The sequence below is a fragment of the Bufo bufo genome, chromosome 2 (assembly GCF_905171765.1).
Source record: "Bufo bufo chromosome 2, aBufBuf1.1, whole genome shotgun sequence".
Lineage (NCBI taxonomy): Eukaryota > Metazoa > Chordata > Amphibia > Anura > Bufonidae > Bufo > Bufo bufo.
This window is the reverse complement of record NC_053390.1, coordinates 474,034,772-474,047,597: the sequence shown is the minus strand read 5'-3', so window position 1 is coordinate 474,047,597 and position 12,826 is coordinate 474,034,772. Positions and strand designations below refer to the sequence as shown.

The window sequence follows — 12,826 nt, the reverse complement described above, 5'->3', positions numbered from 1 at the left end:
TAACCGCTAACCCAAAAAAATGTGCGATAGGGTTAGAAGAGACTAAGTACCTGGGGTATGTCATTGGGCGCGGGGTCATCAAACCCCAAGTGAACAAAATAGAGGCAATACGGAATTGGCCCCGACCTGTCACCACTAGGCAAATAAAGAAGTCATTACTGGGAATGGTGGGCTATTACATAAGGTTTGTTCCCCACTTTGCTACTCTAGCCGTGCCCTTGACAGGGCTCTTCAAGGGACGAAAATCAGTGATGGTGCGCTGGGATGATCGGGTGAAAAAGGCTTTTGCCGCTTTGAAGTCGGCCCTGCGTGGGTCACCGGTTTTGGTGACACCCGAATTCAAGAGTGAGTTCGTAGTACAAACGGATGCCTCCGAAGTAGGCCTCGGTGCTGTACTGTCTCAGGAAGTCAATGGGGAGGAGCATCCCATTGTCTTCCTAAGCAGCAAGCTCCCCCCAGCCAAAACCAGGTAGAGTATAGTGGAGAGAGTGTGCCTGGCTAGGAAGTGGGCACTCAAGTCTCTCCGCTACTATTTGTTGGGGAGAAAGTTCCGCCTGGTGACCGACCACTCCCCTCTCAAATGGATGAGCCAGGCCAAAGACAGGAATGCCCGGGTCACCAGATGTTTTTTTTTTCTCTGCACAACTTTAAGTTCTCGGTAGAACACAGAGCAGGCCGGTTGCAAGGAAACGCGGATGCCCTGCCCAGAGTGCATTGTCTGGCGTGTTTTCACTCCCTCAGGGTTGAACAAAGGGGGGGGGGGGGGGGGGGGGGGGGTATGGGACACGGTGAGGGGTTGTGTCAGGGAAGGCAGGTGTTTTCCTCCCAGCATGTGCGGCTGGGCTGATACCGGGTGAGGTCAAATACCGGACCAGAGTTTAAGTGCCGGTCTAGGTATTGGCAGCAGCTGGCTGTCCTTAATTAGGCAGCTAGGCTCAGCAGAGAGGTATCTGTTTTTGGGATCTAAGGCTTTGTGCCGTGCTGGAGGGCTGAGAGCCGCATGCTGGGTAAACAGGCCCCCTAAAGCCTGCTGTGGACTACTGGAGGCAGAACTGCCGGCAAGGTGACTTGTGTTAAATGAACTTTCCATTGTGTGCGAATTAACACCAAGACTGCAAAGTTTGCTGTTTTGTGCAATTGCTTCAAGTGTGAATAAACACTGACGTTTTGAGTTAAGAACTTGTATTTTGCCTCTGTACTGCGCCTGCTTACCCTATCTACCAGAGCGAAACCCCACACTTGATATGCCACACCTGTGAGGTGGGATGGACTATCTCGGCAAAGGAGAAGAGTGCACACTTGCACAGATTTAGACAGATTGGTGAACAATATTTGAGAGTAATGGGTCTTTTGTGTATGTAACAAATGTTTCAGATTTTTGAGTTCATGAGTACGGCTCATGCAAAATGGGAGCAAAACTGAAAGTGTTGCGTCTATATTTTTGCTCAGTATATATATATATATATATATATATATATATATATATATATATATATATATATATATATATATTTTTTTTTTTTTTTATTAGGGCTGCAGCTAACGATTATTTGAATAATCGATTAGTTGTCGAAAATTTAATCGATTAATCGGGAAAAACACCAAAATTACAAAACAAAGAGGTTTATATGATTTTACTTGAAAAATTATGTTCAAATGCCATATTAAAACAAATTGTGGATGGCGCTGTTATGGGGGATCTGTGGATGACACTATTATGGGGGATCTGTGGATGGCGCTGTTATGGGGGGGGATCTGTGGATGGCACTGTTATGGGGGGGGATCTGGGGATGGCACTGTTATGGGGGGGATCTGTGAGTGGCACTGTTATGGGGGGGATCTGTGGATGGCACTGTTATAGAAACATAGAATGTGTCGGCAGATAAGAACTATTTGGCCCATCTAGTCTGCCCAATATACTGAGTACTATGGATAGCCCCTGGCCCTATCTTATATGAAGGATGGCCTTATGCCTATCCCATGCATGCTAAAACTCCTTCACTGTATTTGCAGCTACCACTTCTGCAGGAAGGCTATTCCATGCATCCACTACTCTCTCAGTAAAGTAATACTTCCTGATATTACTTTTAAACCTTTGCCCCTCTAATTTAAAACTATGTCCTCTTGTAGCAGTTTTTCTTCTTTTAAATATTCTCTCCTCTTTTTCCTTGTTGATTCCCTTTATGTATTTAAAAGTTTCTATCATACCCCCTCTGTCTCGTCTTTCTTCCAAGCTATACATGTTAAGGTCCTTTAATCTTTCCTGGTAAGTTTTATCCTGCAATCCATGTACCAGTTTAGTAGCTCTTCTCTGAACTCTCTCCAAAATATCAATATCCTTCTGGAGATATGGTCTCCAGTACTGAGCACAATACTCCAAATGGGGTCTCACTAGTGCTCTGTAGAGCGGCATGAGCACCTCTCTCTTTCTACTGGTAATGCCTCTCCCTATACACCCAAGCATTCTGCTAGCATTTCCTGCTGCTCTATGACATTGTCTGCCTACCTTTAAGTCTTCTGAAATAATGACCCCTAAATCCCTTTCCTCAGATACTGAGGTTAGGACTGTATCACTGATTTTATATTCTGCTCTAGGGTTTTTACGCCCCGGGTGCATTATTTTGCACTTATCCACATTAAATTTTAGTTGCCAGATTTTTGACCATTGCTCTAGTTTTCCTAAATCCTTTTCCATTTGGTGTATCCCTCCAGGAACATCAACCCTGTTACAAATCTTTGTGTCATCAGCAAAAAGACACACCTTACCATCGAGGCCTTCTGCAATGGGGGGGATCTGTGGATGGCACTGTTATGGGGGGGGGGGGGGATCTGTGGATGGCACTGTTATGGGGGGGGGGGGGATCTGTGGATGGCACTGTTATGGGGGGGGATCTGTGGATGGCACTGTTATGGGGGGGGATCTGTGGATGGCACTGTTATGGGGGGGGATCTGTGGATGGCACTGTTATGGGGGGGGATCTGTGGATGGCACTGTTATGGGGGGGGATCTGTGGATGGCACTGTTATGGGGGGGGGATCTGTGGATGGCACTGTTATGGGGGGGGGATCTGTGGATGGCACTGTTATGGGGGGGGGGATCTGTGGATGGCACTGTTATGGGGGGGGATCTGTGGATGGCACTGTTATGGGGGGGGGGATCTGTGGATGGCACTGTTATGGGGGGGATCTGTGGATGGCACTGTTATGGGGGGGATCTGTGGATGGCACTGTTATGGGGGGGGATCTGTGGATGGCACGGTTATGGGGGGGATCTGTGGATGGCACTGTTATGGGGGGGGATCTGTGGATGGCACTGTTATGGGGGGGATCTGTGGATGGCACTGTTATGGGGGATCTGTAAATGGCACCGTTATGGGGGATCTGTGGATGGCACTGTTATGGGGGATCTGTAAATGGCACTGTTATGGGGAGGGGGATCTGTGCACTGTTATGGGGAGAGGGATCTGTGGATGACACTGTTATGGGTAGGGGGATCTGTGCACTGTTATGGGGAGGGGGGATCTGTGGATGACACTGATATGAGGGGGGGGGTGATCTATAGATGACACTATATAGCATCTTATGCTATATGTGTCATCCACAGATCCCCCTCCCATAACAGTGCACAGATCCCGTTCCCCATAACAGTGCCATACAAAGATTCCCCTCCCCATAACAGCCCCGGCCCCGCTGCTCACAGCAGACTGTTCTGGCAGTAACTTTTACTCAGCGCATCTTTATTACCTTACAATAAAGCTCAGGTAACAGGCAGAGCGGGGGGCGGCGTAACGTCACTCACTCACGTGACGCACCTGCTCCGCCCACTTTATGAATGAAGGAGGCGGAGCAGGCGCGTCACGTGAGTAAGTGACGTTACGCCGCCGTCCGCTCTGCCTGTTACTAGAGCTTCATTGTAAGGTAAAATAAAGATGCGCTGATTTAAAGTAAACCCCCTGCCCGCATAGCAACGAATCCCGTTATCGAATATTATCAATAGTGGATTAATCGTTGCAGCCCTAATATATATATATATATATATATATATATATATATATTTATATATATATATTTTTTTCTTCATAGCAACAGAATCGAAACTACTTCATATGGGAAGTTATATGTGTGTGTGTATATACACTGCTCAAAAAAATAAAGGGAACACAAAAATAACACATCCTAGATCGGAGTTAATTAAATATTCTTCTGAAATACTTTGTTCTTTACATAGTTGAATGTGTTGACAACAAAATCACACAAAAATAAAAAAATGGAAATCAAATTTTTCAACCCATGGAGGTCTGGATTTGGAGTCGCACTCAAAATTAAAGTGGAAAAACACACTACAGGCTGATCCGACTTTGATGTAATGTCCTTAAAACAAGTCAAAATGAGGCTCAGTAGTGTGTGTGGCCTCCACGTGCCTGTATGACCTCCCTACAACGCCTGTGCATGCTCCTGATGAGGTGGCGGACGGTCTCCTGAGGGATCTCCTCCCAGACCTGGACTAAAGCATCTGCCAACTCCTGGACAGTCTGTGGTGCAACGTGACGTTGGTGGATAGAGAGAGACATGATGTCCCAGATGTGCTCAATTGGATTCAGGTCTGGGGAACGGGCGGGCCAGTCCATAGCATCAATGCCTTTGTCTTGCAGGAACTGCTGACACACTCCAGCCACATGAGGTCTAGCATTGTCTTGCATTAGGAGGAACCCAGGGCCAACCGCACCAGCCTATGGTCTCACAAGGGGTCTGAGGATCTCATCTCGGTACCTAATGGCAGTCAGGCTACCTCTGGCGAGCACATGGAGGGCTGTGCGGCCCTCCAAAGAAATGCCACCCCACACCATTACTGACCCAATGCCAAACCGGTCATGCTGGAGGATGTTGCAGGCAGCAGAACGTTCTCCACGGCGTCTGCAGACTCTGTCACGTCTGTCACATGTGCTCAGTGTGAACCTGCTTTCATCTGTGAAGAGCACAGGGCGCCAGTGGCGAATTTGCCAATCTTGGTGTTCTCTGGCAAATGCCAAACGTCCTGCACGGTGTTGGGCTGTAAGCACAACCCCCACCTGTGGACGTCGGGCCCTCATATCACCCTCATGGAATCTGTTTCTGACCGTTTGAGCAGACACATGCACATTTGTGGCCTGCTGGAGGTCATTTTGCAGGGCTCTGGCAGTGCTCCTCCTGTTCCTCCTTGCACAAAGGCGAAGGTAGCAGTCCTGCTGCTGGGTTGTTGCCCTCCTACGGCCTCCTCCACGTCTCCTGATGTACTGGCCTGTCTCCTGGTAGCGCCTCCATGCTCTGGACACTACGCTGACAGACACAGCAAACCTTCTTGCCACAGCTCGCATTGATGTGCCATCCTGGATAAGCTGCACTACCTGAGCCACTTGTGTGGGTTGTAGACTCCGTCTCATGCTACCACTAGAGTGAAAGCACCGCCAGCATTCAAAAGTGACCAAAACATCAGCCAGCAAGCAAAGGAACCGAGAAGTGGTCTGTGGTCACCACCTGTAGAACCACTCCTTTATTGGGGGTGTCTTGCTAATTGCCTATAATTTCCATCCCATTTGCACAACAGCATGTGAAATTGATTGTCACTCAGTGTTGCCTCCTAAGTGGACAGTTTGATTTCACAGACGCGTGATTGACTTGGAGTTACATTGTGTTGTTTAAGTGATCCCTTTATTTTTTTTGAGCAGTGTATATATATATATATATATATATATATATATATATATATATATATACTGCTCAAAAAAATAAAGGGAACACTTAAACAACACAATGTAACTCCAAGTCAATCACACTTCTGTGAAATCAAACTGTCCACTTAGGAAGCAACACTGAGTGACAATCAATTTCACATGCTGTTGTGCAAATGGGATAGACAACAGGTGGAAATTATAGGCAATTAGCAAGACACCCCCAATAAAGGAGTGGTTCTGCAGGTGGTAACCACAGACCACTTCTCAGTTCCTATGCTTTCTGGCTGATGTTTTGGTCACTTTTGAATGCTGGCGGTGCTTTCACAACCGGAGTCTACAACCCACACAAGTGGCTCAGGTAGTGCAGCTTATCCAGGATGGCACATCAATGCGGGCTGTGGCAAGAAGGTTTGCTGTGTCTGTCAGCGTAGTGTCCAGAGCATGGAGGCGCTACCAGGAGACAGGCCAATACATCAGGAGACGTGGAGGAGGCCGTAGGAGGGCAACAACCCAGCAGCAGTACCGCTACCTCCGCCTTCGTGCAAGGAGGAACAGGAGGAGCACTGCCAGAGCCCTGCAAAATGACCTCCAGCAGGCCACAAATGTGCATGTGTCTGCTCAAACGGTCAGAAACAGACTCCATGAGGGTGATATGAGGGCCCGACGTCCACAGGTGGGGGTTGTGCTTACAGCCCAACACCGTGCAGGACGTTTGGCATTTGCCAGAGAACACCAAGATTGGCAAATTCGCCACTGGCGCCCTGTGCTCTTCACAGATGAAAGCAGGTTCACACTGAGCACATGTGACAGACGTGACAGAGTCTGGAGACGCCGTGGAGAACGTTCTGCTGCCTGCAACATCCTCCTGCATGACCGGTTTGGCATTGGGTCAGTAATGTTGTGGGGTGGCATTTCTTTGGAGGGCCGCACAGCCCTCCATGTGCTCGACAGAGGTAGCCTGACTGCCATTAGGTACCGAGATGAGATCCTCAGACCCCTTGTGAGACCATAGGCTGGTGCGGTTGGCCCTGGGTTCCTCTTAATGCAAGACAATGCTAGACCTCATGTGGCTGAAGTGTGTCAGCAGTTCCTGCAAGACGAAGGCATTGATGCTATGGACTCGCCTGCCCGTTCCCCAGACCTGAATCCAATTGAGCACATCTGGGACATCATGTCTCGCTCTATCCACCAATGTCACGTTGCACCACAGACTGTCCAGGAGTTGGCAGATGCTTTAGTCCAGGTCTGGGAGGAGATCCCTCAGGAGACCATCCGCCACCTCATCAGGAACATGCACAGGCGTTGTAGGGAGGTCATACAGGCACGTGGAGGCCACACACACTACTGAGCCTCATTTTGACTTGTTTTAAGGACATTACATCAAAGTTGGATCAGCCTGTAGTGTGTTTTTCCACTTTAATTTGGAGTGTGACTCCAAATCCAGACCTCCATGGGTTGAAAAATTTGATTTCCATTTTTTAATTTTTGTGTGATTTTGTTGTCAGCACATTCAACTATGTAAAGAACAAAGTATTTCAGAAGAATATTTAATTAACTCAGATCTAGGATGTGTTATTTTTGTGTTCCCTTTATTTTTTTGAGCAGTGTATATATACAGTACAGACCAAAAGTTTGGACACACCTTCTCATTCAAACTGTTTTCTTTATTTTCATTACTATGAAGGCATCAAAACTATGAATTAACACATGTGGAATTATATACATAACAAACAAGTGTAAAACAACTGAAAATATGTCATATTCTAGGTTCTTCAAAGTAGCCACCTTTTGCTTTGATTACTGCTTTGCACACTCTTGGCATTCTCTTGATGAGCTTCAAGAGGTAGTCCCCTGAAATGGTCTTCCAACAGTCTTGAAGGAGTTCCCAGAGATGCTTAGCACTTGTTGGCCCTTTTGCCTTCACTCTGCGGTCCAGCTCACCCCAAACCATCTCGATTGGGTTCCGGTGACTGTGGAGGCCAGGTCATCTGGCGCAGCACCCCATCACTCTCCTTCATGGTCAAATAGCCCTTACTTTCAAAGTTTTCCCAATTTTTCGGCTGACTGACTGACCTTTATTTCTTAAAGTAATGATGGCCACTCGTTTTTTTCTTTACTTAGCTGCTTTTTTCTTGCCATAATACACATTCTAACAGTCTATTCAGTAGGACTATCAGCTGTGTATCCACCTGACTTCTCCTCAATGCAACTGATGGTCCCAACCCCATTTATAAGGCAGGAAATCCCACTTATTAAACCTGACAGGGCACACCTGTGAAGTGAAAACCATTTTAGGGGACTACCTCTTGAAGCTCATCAAGAGAATGCCAAGAGTGTGCAAAGCAGTAATCAAAGCAAAAGGTGGCTACTTTGAAGAACCTAGAATATGACATATTTTCAGTTGTTTCACACTTGTTTGTTATGTATATAATTCCACATGTGTTAATTCATAGTTTTGATGCCTTCAGTGTGAATCTACAATTTTCATAGTCATGAAAATAAAGAAAACTCTTTGAATGAGAAGGTGTGTCCAAACTTTTGGTCTGTACTGTATATATATATATATATATATTTACTTTTAGAAAAGAAAAAAAGGGGGGGGGGAGGGGGGATCTGTGCAGTCATAGTGGATTCATGGAAACAGAATTACCGGTAAGTATAATTCTGATCTTCCATTTCACTGCCATGACGGCATTATAACAGGAGACCTAACAGATCACCTAACTTAAGGATGGGGGGGGGGGCTATTGCTTGTAAAACTTTCCGTCTGAAAGACAGATTGGAAGTAGAAGACAAATCAAGTCTATAGTGCTTTATGAAAGTGTGCATGTTGGACCAGGTTGCCGCCTTCTCTGGTGATATGAGCCTTTACATTTACTGGACAGGCAAGGTTTTAGAAAACATAACCGTTATAGATCTTCTGTTTAATCAATTTAGCTATTGATGCTTTAGAAACCATCTTCCCCTTGTTCTTTCCTGCGAATTGGACTAGAAGGTTGTCTGCCAGTCTAAATTCTTTGGTAATTTCCAGATAACGAAGAAGGACCCTTCTTACATCTAAAGAATGAAATTCCCTTTCTCATATTTTGGGTTTAGGGGTGGGCGATATAGACGATATAGGCGATATGCGATATAAATTTGTGCCACGATATGGATTTTGAGCATATCGCCTATATCGCCGGACCGCGATATGATCCTGAGCCGGCACAGTGGAGAAGGAGAGAGTCCCTCCCTCCCCACTGTGCGCGGCTGCCGCTGACCACCAATGACAAAAGAGGAGGAGGGGAGGGACTGACAGTAAATCATTGAGTTTTCACGATCTCAGTGAGCGCGTGAAAACTTAAATCCGATGGTATATTCTAACCCCCAGGCGTTCCCATGGTGACAGGGACGCTTGCCTGGGGGTTAGAACATACAGGGCCACGCCGCTGACAGTAGAACATTTAAAAACTAATCAGTAACTTTAACTTTATTAATTGGTGATCTCTTTACTGTATACCTTACTAGGTCTTAGCTCCGGTAACTAGTGATGTCCGGTTCATGAACGAATCGTTCATTTGAATCGATTCAGTTCAGTGAACCGGAGGAGTCGATTCACTTGAATGATCCGATCTGTTTGAATCGGCTCTCAGTCCCAGCACACAGACACTGCAGACAGAGACGCTCAGCTCACCACCTCACGCTGGCAGCAGGAGCCTGAGGGAGGGACTGGGGAGGAGTCAGTAATATGATCTTAGAGTGGAAGAGCTGCTTCTGCCAGCCCCACCCCTCCCCGTCCACCAACCAATCACCGACCAGAGCTGAGGGGGCGAGGCCAGCACAGCACAGTAGCAGCTCTGACGCGAGTCCTCGGAGTAGTGCAGGGTCAGGGAGTCTAAATGAATCGAATGAGTCACAAAAATCTAAAGATCCGACTCAGTCAGTGACTCATTCGATTCATTGAGTTAGAAGAGCCGGGAGTCAGACTGTAGAGCAGGTCACACTGAGGCTGTCGGCTCTTGTTGCAGCAGTGATAAGGAGCAGAGAGATAAGAGAAGGGACAGATGACACAGAGTTTAGATTACAGGATGAATTAAATTAACCCTTTAGAATCAAATTGGCTTCTCAGGAGATATATATGTTAAAGGCATATATAGGCAGTACTACTGAATGAGATGCCTTTAACATATATATCTCCTGAGAAGCTAATTTGATTTGTGGGATCTGTGGATGGCACCGTTTAGGGGAGGGGGGGGATCTGTGGATGGCACCTTTTAGGGGAGGGGGGGATCTGTGGATGGCACTGTTTAGGGGAGGGGGGGATCTGTGGATGGCACCGTTTAGGGGAGGGGGGGTGTCTGTGGATGGCACCGTTTAGGGGAGGGGGGGTGTCTGTGGATGGCACCGTTTAGGGGAGGGGGAGATCTGTGGATGGCACCGTTTAGGGGAGGGGGGGGATCTGTGGATGGCACCGTTTAGGGGAGGGGGGGGGGGATCTGTGGATGGCACCGTTTAGGGGAGGGGGGGGGATCTGTGGATGGCACCGTTTAGGGGAGGGGGGGGATCTGTGGATGGCACCGTTTAGGGGAGGGGGGGGGATCTGTGGATGGCACCTTTTAGGGGAGGGGGGGGGGGATCTGTGGATGGCACTGTTTAGGGGAGGGGGGGATCTGTGGATGGCACTGTTTAGGAGAGGGGGGGATCTGTGGATGGCACCGTTTAGGGGAGGGGGGGGGGATCTGTGGATGGCACCGTTTAGGGGAGGGGGGGATCTGTGGATGGCACCATTTAGGGGAGGGGGATCAGCTCCCTGCTGCTGTGTGCACAAAGCACAGGGCAGCAGGGAGAGTGTAAAGTCCTATTCACCCTAATAGAGCTCTGTTAGGGTGAATATGACAAGGGTTCTACGTTCTAGCCCTTAAGGAGACTAATAGTTATTAAATAAAAAGTGAAAAAAAGTTTAAACACGCCCCCCCAAATATAGAAAACAATATATCGCAATATATATCGCATATCGCACATGCTTAAAATTATATCGCAATATAGATTTTAGGCCATATCGCCCACCCCTATTTGGGTTGCTGCAAAAAAAGGGTAAAATTATCTCCTGATTTCTGTGGAAATCAGAGACCACTTTAGGAAGAAAACCAGAATCTAACCCGACCATGAACAGAATCTTTTCCAAATGTTCAGGTAGATTGCTGAAGTTGTTTTTTTCCTACTGAATCTTAAAGTTGATATAACCTAGTCAGAAAGTCCTTGTCATTTTAGGATGTCGGACTCCGGATCCAAGCAGTCAGTATGAATAGCTCTGGATGAGGATGAGAAATTGGACCCTGTAGTCCATCGGAGTCAAAGGAGGAGTCATGTACTCTTTTTTGGCGCTTAGGAGGTTGAGGACATGGAATTAATCTCTTTCATAGAAGCAAAGGAAGATTTCACCTCTTTATGAATTAGGGATTTAAATTCTTGAATGATTGATGGTTGTTCATTTCCCACTATGTTAGCAATACACAGCTTTTTTGTATATTTATCCAGCAGTTTTTTTATAGCAGCATATACATTTGTTACTCTTCTTAGGCCTCTTCTGAGCCTCTTTAGAGACCTATTAGTAAGAGATTTAACCCCATCAATTCCAAAAAGTATATTAAGACAATATATGAAGTCTTAAATATGTGTATTTGAACATGTAGGCCCCCCCACTAGGAAACTGCCATCTAGAAAATAGAGTGTTAGGAATAACACTGGTTACCCACATGTCCATCCACACATAATCAGAAGCATGCTGCCACCAGATGCAGGACTTACAGTTGCTGGCGATCGAGCATCAAGCTCTCTGGGTACCTGTGTCTCAGGCCCCGACATGATTCAGCCCTGACTTCAGATCAGAAGCATCATGGCTTTCCCGCTGATGGCCTTATAAATGAGTCAGTCCTGCAGTTTGCAGTACTTCCGGACGCGCTCGCTCGACCTGGAAGTGACGTCACATTCCATGCGGCCTATGCGTCCTTACGGCTGCTTATCCCACGGTTGGAAAGGAAGCCACGGCAGCATGCGGAGAGGCACCAGATCAACGGGATATGAGCCCTCCTGTCACCCCGTCCAGCATTGGTAAGCTTACAGCTGGCGAACAGGGTATCACCAGGGAAAATTTATAGCCCAACAAGGAAGGCACTAGATTCCCGATGTGGTGCCCTGGGAATAAATAAAAAAGTAAAAACAATTCCTTTTTACCTCCCTGACGACACAGAGGCCTTTTTCTGTCCTGGCCACTGTAGGGGCAGGAAAACACTGGGGAATGATGGAGGGAGGGGGCAATTTAACCTCTCTCTGTTTCCTGCCCCTACAGAGGTCAGGGTTCAATCTCCTGTTATAATGCCGTCATGGTGGTGAAATGGAAAAGTACATTTTTCATTTTCAGGGTCCAATGTTAATAAATAATATGATATAACTGTAGGGCCAAAAGCATCACTACACCCCCTAGCTGAATTCCTTGAGGGGTATAGTTTCCAAAATGGGGTCAATCTTAAAAATTTCCACTGTACTGGTTCCTCAGGGGAGTTCCAAATGCTACATGGTGCCCAAACCCCATTCTAGCCAAAACAGAGCTACAAAAGCAAAATGGTGCTCCTTTCCTTCGGAGACCTCCATTTTAAGACCACAGTTTAGACAACAGTTTAACAACACCTATGGAATATTGCTGTACTCAGTCGAAATAATGTAACTTCGTGGTGTACTTTATTTTCCTTGTTAACCTTTGTGCATATGAAAAATAGTGACCTAAAACTATTATATAATTATTATTTTTTTTTTCCATATAATTTAAAAGGGTTCTGCACTTTGTTTTAACTGAAAAATCTGCCCAAAATTAAAATAAAAATGGAAATTTGGGAATTTCACCCCCATTTTCCTAAAGCTTTTGTGGAAGACATCTAAAGGGTTAACAACATTTGTAAAAATTAGTGGTGTAGTTTCCAAAATGGGGGCATTTATGGGTGGTTTCCATTATATAAGCCCCTCAAAGTGACTTCATAACGGAACTGGGCCGTGGACATTTTCTCGAAAATAAAAAAAATTGGTTTTAAAACTCGAAGAGTTTTAACGTCCTATAAAATAAAAATTACGTTTACAAAATG

The 12,826-nt window shown here is 46.4% G+C and overlaps 1 protein-coding gene across 2 annotated transcripts in view; it reads right to left on the bottom strand.

The window, feature by feature from the left end:
- TIMM44 (translocase of inner mitochondrial membrane 44) overlaps positions 1 to 12,826 on the bottom strand; it is a 262,338-nt gene that overhangs the window by 73,406 nt on the left and 176,106 nt on the right. The window lies entirely within an intron of this gene.